This window comes from Nicotiana tabacum, chromosome 24 (genome assembly GCF_000715075.1).
Source record: "Nicotiana tabacum cultivar K326 chromosome 24, ASM71507v2, whole genome shotgun sequence".
NCBI classification, from domain to species: domain Eukaryota; kingdom Viridiplantae; phylum Streptophyta; class Magnoliopsida; order Solanales; family Solanaceae; genus Nicotiana; species Nicotiana tabacum.
Genome location: NC_134103.1, coordinates 29,949,011 through 29,957,236, shown reverse-complemented (window position 1 = coordinate 29,957,236; position 8,226 = coordinate 29,949,011).

The window sequence follows — 8,226 nt, the reverse complement described above, 5'->3', positions numbered from 1 at the left end:
GTTTGATCTTAACTTTGTTTAACTGCTTTGACTAAAGTGTCTTGATGAGTCCGATCCTGAGTGATTTATGTGCCATATGTGTGTGAGGTTTTGTGTTATTATGTGCATTGAATTTGATATCTAGAACTTGCCCCGTGTGTTTGCAAAGCGAAATAGTAGTTGTATTCAGTCTTGAAAGTGATATAGACATTTCTTTGTTGAGCCAGTTATATGATTTTACTCACCTAATTATTATGTATCGTAGTTAACTCCTTTGAGCCTGTAATCTTGTTTCTTTGACAACCACAGTACAAGCCTTACCCATTTGTTTGAATTGACTGTGTATTTGAACCTTGTACCTCTCGTAAGCACTTGAATTTGATATGAACTTTGCAAAAGTTAAAGTGTGGGGTGATTGTTTTGGCTTTTGAGTGGAACTAATGAAATAAGGAGAAATGTGCACTGTTTTGAAAAAAGTAAGAGCCACTTGAATTGAAAAAGAAAGAAAAAAATAATTGTATGATTGTGAATAATATTCCTTGATAGTGGTAACTCTTGATGTAATTGTGCTTAAAGAAGTTGGGAGTTGATATATGTTGATTTAAGGGTCGAGTTATGGTTTGACAAAAGTGTGAGGTTTTGAACAATGAAATATATGTATTAAAGTGCTTAGGGAGGTGTAGTCACTCTTATATCTAAATGTATCCTACCCATCCCGCAACCTACATTATAACAGTTAAAGTCCTACTTGATCCTTGACTGAATGAGCTCAATTAGTAGAGTAGTGCACTACGGGCAAGCCTATGGTACGTCTTTTGTGGCATATGAATGTTGTTTCTGAGAGTGATCGAATTCTCTCCATCTTGAGTTCCTAATTGTTCTTAAATTTCATTATGCATGGAACTATTGTTGTGTGAGGGCACTTGATTCACGAAGGAAAGGTAATACTTAACCTCTGTGTTAGAGTAAGTGAGCGGGTTATAAATAATGCATGGTGCTTTTGAGTCAAATCTTGAGGCTAGGATGTTACAATATTGTACTTAATCTGTTTTAAATATTCTTGGTGTGATGAGTTATGAGGGTTCTTGAAAAAGGTCGTGTCTATATGAAATGTAGTTTGATTACTCGAGGATGATCAATGGTTTAAGTGTTTGATGGTAGGCTATAATTGCGTATTTTATTCACTTATTACACTCTAATTCACTGCACTTTACTTGTTTTGAGCTTTAATTTGTAGTGTTTTGCACTTATTGTATGTTTTATGCCTTGTAGGAGTGATTTCGAGCTATGTAGATGTTATGGAATGAATTTGAGCGATTTGGAGCTTTGAAGTCTGAGTAAATGCCCAAGGGATTAAGCCGGGATCGTGTTCAGGAGTCGAGGACTAAACATAAAAAATCGAAGTTTGATCCGTACTCTGAGAAAATTGCACTACCGCCCCGCACCATGCGTAGCGGGGCGCTAGTGAAAAATTCCTGCAAAATTAAAAAATCATCTCTCTGGATTTCCCCACTAATGCCCCGCATGACGCGTCTCCCCATGCGGCACGCCTGTGTATTATTTACATAGTAAATATCCTATTTTGGCTAGGAAGAAGTAATTTCGTCTAGGACCGACCCTACATGGTATAAATACATGAAAAACGTTATTTTCTAGACTTTTGAAACATATTAGACCTAAGGAGTCTACGGAGGAGAGGGAGAAGAAAATGCACAAGTAGTTCATCATTCAATCCTCACTCAATACCCGAGTTTGGATCCTTTTATATTTTCCTTTACTTTAAACTTATTTGTGATGAATTTCTCCATATCTATAGAGTAATACCCTTTAGGTTTTAATGTATTTGGTGTATTGATATTTCTTTGTAGATTATAACTCTATTTTTATGTATTGAAGCATTTTGGATGATTTAACTGTTGCATCTATATTCATTTGTTCATGTCATCTAGAGAGGCATAACTTGTGATATCCTTGTATTATATTGTTGGTTGAATTCATTAATTCTTCTTAATAATCGAAAATGCTAGTTGAATTATTGATTAAGCCTAGTTAGGAAAATAATCGAGAGAGGTTCTCCTAAAGACCAATCTACTACACATTCTTGCATATCTTTACGTGCTGAAATTGGTTCATCTTGTGAGGTTGAGACTTAATCGATAGAGGAGTTTCTACTAAATATTTGAACTAATAATTGAGTGAATTCGAGGGACTCACTTAAACATTAGAAGTGAATTATCTAGAGTTAGATCCCAAATAATTATCTTGCACCTATCCTATCAACCCCTATTTTCTCCCATTGATAACTTCCTTGTTTACCTTTGTTTCGATTGTCATTAGTCAATACCTTTAGATTCTTAATTAATTTTAGTTATTTATCATAAAACCTCGATTGTTGATTTTTCTGGATAGCAATCAAGCTAGAAACTATGAAAATATTGTTTAACTCCAATCCATGTGGATACGATATTATACTATACTATCTTTGACTAGCGAGCATAATTAAAGTGGTATTTTGCGCTCGTCATCAATCAGGATTTGTATATTTGGAAGTGAAAAATCATCCTTGGGACTTGCTTTGTTTAGGTCTCTGTAATCGACACACACCCTAACTTTTTCCGTCCTTCTTCGGTATGGGCACAATGTTTGCTAACCAGGTTGAATACTCGACAGATTAGAGAATTTTAACTTTGATTTGTTTTGTAACCTCTTCTTTTATATTCAGTCTCATGTCCTGCTTGAAATTTCTAAGGTTTTTCTTCACGAGTGGACACATTAGGTTGGTGGATAGCTTATGAGCTACTATGGATGTGCTCAACCCTCTCATATCATCATAGGGCAAAGATATCCTCGTATTGTTTCAAGAATATGATCTACTCCTCTTTGTCATATGGTGAAAGGGGGACACTGATGTGAGTCTCCTTAACTATTTCTGAATCACCCAGATTAACTACTTCAATTTATTCTAGGTTTGACTTTGGGTTTGTTCTCAAACTCCTCAACTTCTCTGACGATTTTCTCAAGTATTATTTTATTTTCCTAGTCCTCTGAATCACTTTCATTATGTTGCATTGTCTCACAACATATCATAGTTGTAGATTCAATGGGATAGTAAATATAACTATACTGAAAAGTATAAAATAATAAGATAAAATAAGTGGAAAAAATACCTCATTAATCAAAATTTAAATTGTAGAAAAACAAGCATAGCCCTAAATCTCGATTAATTATTTCAAAGAAAAATACCGAATGTCTTAAATGCTGGAAAACTTGAAAATATGTTAGTCTACCAAATCTACCCAGGTGCTCGACGAGCCCGGGATAGTGCAACAATCTAGTTTCCCAACACAACTCTATCTTCCACCGTCTGGATAGTATCATCCTCCACTTCCTTGCTCAGAATTGTATTGCATTCCTCATCTTCTTCAGTCAGGAACAAGCTTCTCACCCCAGCTTGGATTTCAACCTCCTCGGAACCCCTAATAGTATCGACTTTGCAGAATATGTAGTACAATGGAAATATAGGCTTGGGTAAAGTATAGTAGAAACCACTCCAGAGAGGTTTCCAGTCTTGATACTCTTGCGCAGTATAGTTGTACCCAAGGCTGAATATGGTTGTCTGGTACCGCAACCGTACTGACTCTATTATTCCTTGAAGATGGGGACCGAGACTCCAACCTGGTTCATACCTAAGCCAAAAAAGCATGCTCAAAATTTTGTCACTCCACCAGCACCCTTCCTCGACAGTGTTCACCCACTCGATGCTATGGAATGTTTCCCCACCTAATGTTTGTTTATGCTCGACTAGTAGAACAGTTTGATTAGTATATATGGTATTATTTCCATCTACGTGAAACCACTTCCTGATGGTCCCATTCAAACTTAACAACCTGATACATAGTAAAGAAAACAACCTTAGCCATATGTATCCAAGGTCGTCCCAACAATACATTATAAGTTGTAGAGATATCTAACACTTGAAATTTTATGTCGAATGCAGTCGGCCCTATCTTTAAATTCAGATCAATCTCCCCAATGGTTGCCCTCTATGACCCATCAAAAGCTTTCACATTCATGCTTCATTGTCGTATTTCAGAAAATTTTATGCCCAACCTTCTCAAGGTAGTCAAAGGACATATATTCAATATCGAACCTCCATCAATCAAAACCCTGGAAATGAACTTGTTCTCGTATTGCATAAGAATGTGCAATTCCTTGTTGTGACATTAACCTTCCGGCGGAAGCTCATATCCATGAAATGTGATTTTATGTGTCTCTAGTATTTATCCTACCATGTTCATTTTCTCTCTACTTTGATTCCAATGGGTACATAAGCTTCGCTCAATACTTTCATCAGGGCGTTATTGTGTGCTTCTGAATTTTGCAACAGTGGTAGGATAGAGATCTGGGCAAGAGTTTTGTTCAGGTTCTCAATAACAGAATACTCCTTAGCTTGTATCTTTCTCCACAGATCATCGTTACCTGTTTCCACAACTGGTTGCTTTGGTGCAGTTTCCTTACTTGACCCTACTTGGGAATAATTCTATGGCATGTACACCCTGCCACTTCTGGTCATTCCTTGGGCAGTGTCAGCTTCTGCTACTTTGGTTTTTCCTTTACTTCTAGCTTCGGCCTCATAATACCATGGCACATCCTTAAGGTTATAGTCAAGTGGAATAGCCATTATAATAGTGAAAGGTTACCTAGGGAAAGCAACTTTAAACTCAAATGATGCCTTAGCTTGAACCACAACTGGTGGAGGCACTACATGGGGTGCCACCACAATTTACCTATCATGAATAAAGCTAATGGATTCTTTTTGTCCCATTCCTCATCTGTTTTAATCATGTTTACTCTATTTCCCCTATGGTTAGGAAGTGTGTTATTGTGAACGTCCGGTGCGGGCTTCTTTAGTTGGATTACTTTAGTATCTATCAACATTTGAATTCTGTCCTTCAATGTGCGGCAATCTTCAATGGTATGATCCTTCATGACTGAATAATAGGCACAACCTTTGTTGGGGTTGATCCATTGAGATGAATTTTCGTACACCACAGTAGGGGTTGGGTGATATAATCGACAACATTCAATCTCTGGTACAACTGTGCTATGGGTTCGGCAAGAGAGGTATGTTGTTTGGGTGGCCTGTGATCAAAGTTGGCTCGGGGTCTGGGATAGCTCTTTCGGGAAGGTGGGAATGATTGGTAGTATGTTGCCTCGATATTATATGTGTGGTAGGTGGTAGCAGGGTAGTTTAATTTTGGAGAGGATGGATGATATACAGGTGAAGGTGTTTGGTAATTGAGTGGAGATTTTGGTCCTTGGACGACCATCACAGCACCAACCTCTTTCTACTTAGAAATTTCTCCGGACTGCAAGGTCTTGTTAGTAGCTTGCAAAGTCTCAAAATTAGTGACCATGACACTCTTTATGCCTTCTTCAATCCTTTTGCCTAATTTGATGATGTTAGAGAATTTGTAATTTTCTATGACCATAAACCTCTCATAGTATTGAGAATCTTGAGCCTACATGAAGAACTTGTTCATCTATTCTTCTTCTAATGGTAGCCTCAGACCTCCATCTAGTAGCATACTTATAGACTATTTCTGTGGGATTTTATTTTTGAGATTCTGAATGTAAAATATTATGTATTGAATCTAAATTTGTACATAAATTTAACGCCATGCTTACCCAATTATGTCATTTCTTCGGGTTTTGAACGATATACCAGGACATAGCATCTCCAGTAAGACTTCGCGTAAATAGCTTCATGTAGATTTGTTCATTCTTTCCCACTCGTAATAGGTTCTTAGACGTTTTTTGGAGTCACCAGTGCTATCGAATATTTTGAACTTCGGAGGTTTGTAACCTTTGGGAAGTTCAACATCAAGTTGAATGTAAAGGTCTTCATAGTTTAGACCTTAAATGCATTCCCCTCCTTCTACACTCTGGACCCTTTCGGATAATATTTTATCTCTTTAACCGTATTCTTGATGAGCAGGTCTTCTTAGTAAGTTCGGGTGTAAATTGGGTTTTCAAGGGTGTATATGGTAGGGTTTTCACATAAATGGGGCTTGTTTGATGGGTCCCAATGATTTTGGGATATAAATGGTCATTGATAGATACTTATGGAGGATCGTGGATATGGGAGATGGGTTATGATGTGTTCTGAGGGAGGGGTAGATGGTGTTTTACGGATATTGTGTTGGATTAATGTGATGTTGTAATGGTGGATGATTCAAATTTTGTGGGACAGGAAATGGGGGTGGATTTTGGGGAGTAGGCGGGTTTTTGATAGTGGTGGTTTGGTGGTTCATATTTGGAACATTGAGGGTGATAGATAGATTGGCAAGGATACAGACCTGCTCTAGTTCACCCTGTAACTCCAAGATTTTCTGTTCTAAACGTAGAACCATCTCGTTCTACCCCGACACACTTCTTCCTTAAGATGTTTCCAAATTCTTCCCCAAAGTGGGAGCATTATCCTTACCGTTTTCGCTTACATTGTCCATTTTGCCTTTATTTTTTCCGTTGTTTCTAGGAGGTGGAGGACCTTTAAATCTTGTGTGATATTATTATGTTACCAGACTACACGAATCAACCTTTGAGAAGGGTAATAATTAAAATAAAAAAAAACAAAAAGAACCAAGTTAGTATGGTAGAATAAAATATGAAAGAGCGAAGCATAGAAAATGCAATATTTGAACAAGTAGCACAGAGGATATTTAATTATCAACGTCCTAATTTGGGACCTCGTTGTGCCCGAGGTAGGCCTAAAGTGACAAGTAAATTTGAAAATATTTTTGCCAATATGTTTCATTCCATTAAATCGAAATCAATCAAATTGTTCTATTCCCAAAATGAAATACTAAAATCACTATTGGCTCAAGACCTTATTACATCATTCGTACAATGAAATCTAATACTAACGATAACGTCACTAGTGGCTCAAAGACTTATTATATTTCATTAATTAAAGATAGAAAATAAGATGCTCCTAATCTACTTGGTCCAGATGGTCTTTTGATGTGCTTTGCCTTCTTTACACCAGCGATCATATTTCTAATGTCGTGCATGCCAATCATCAAATAATCCATTGCCAATTTCTTACCCACTTCCTATATCAACTCCTGCATGTTCCAAAGCCTCTTCCTCATCTTCTCTTCTAACTCTATCAATCTTTGCTCTAGATATTCTACCTTTTCTGTTGCTTTCTTTGCTATCTCTTTCCATTCCTTTATAGCTTCCATGTCTAGCTTGTGCTGTTCTCTATGTTGTGCTTCAGATTCAGAGACCCTCTTGCGCAACCTCCTATATATATATATATATATATATATATATATATATTTATAATTATGGGTTTCGTGCTAGATTTTCTGTGGCCCAGTGGCATCTTCTAGCCATGAAGGATAGTAATACTGTTGATACCTAATTTTTCTCTCATATTTTCTCGAATAGTATATATACTTTCAAAACATCATTTGGCATCATTATTTAGTTACAAATCTATACAAGCATTTTTCTATAATTTTTCATAATTTTTCAGAGCTTTAAAATTGATTTTCCTGTATTTCAATTACTTGAATATTTTTTAATTACTCCTTTCAATTATTTTGTGATGGCTTCATTACGTAAAATTATTATTTTGCATCTATAATACTTGCTTCAAATATTTTACTCTATTTTTTTTATAATTACATTAGTATTTTTAGGCGATTTTCACAATCTTGCAATAATAGCATGTATTTTATAATTTTATTGCATTTGTCATTTTATTTAAGGTCAAACTAATATCTTATATTTTTATAATTTTCTACTATTATTTTAAAATATTACTTTGCATAAATAGCATTTTTGAATAATTTGTTTAATTATTTTATTAAATTATTTTTACTTTAGTTTCTTATTTTAAAATCTGACCCAAAATTGGGGTTAATTTCGGACCAGACAAGCCCCAAATCCTTGGCCCAATCCCCAAGCCCAATCCAAACAACCCAACCCAGCTCTTCTTAAACCACAACTGTTGATCAGACCTATCTATTTGCCTATTTTTGGCATGTACCAGACCTGTAATTATGTAGAAATCGTCTTCAATCTTTAAGATCTAGACGGTAATCCATTTATATACATTTATATCAAGGCTATATGGGTCCTATTAGCGAAGATCTCCTGCCAATTTTCGATTTCTGTCAACTAGGGTTTACCTAGTTTTTCTCTAATCCGACTTTTACTGATTCTGTATGTTATTAT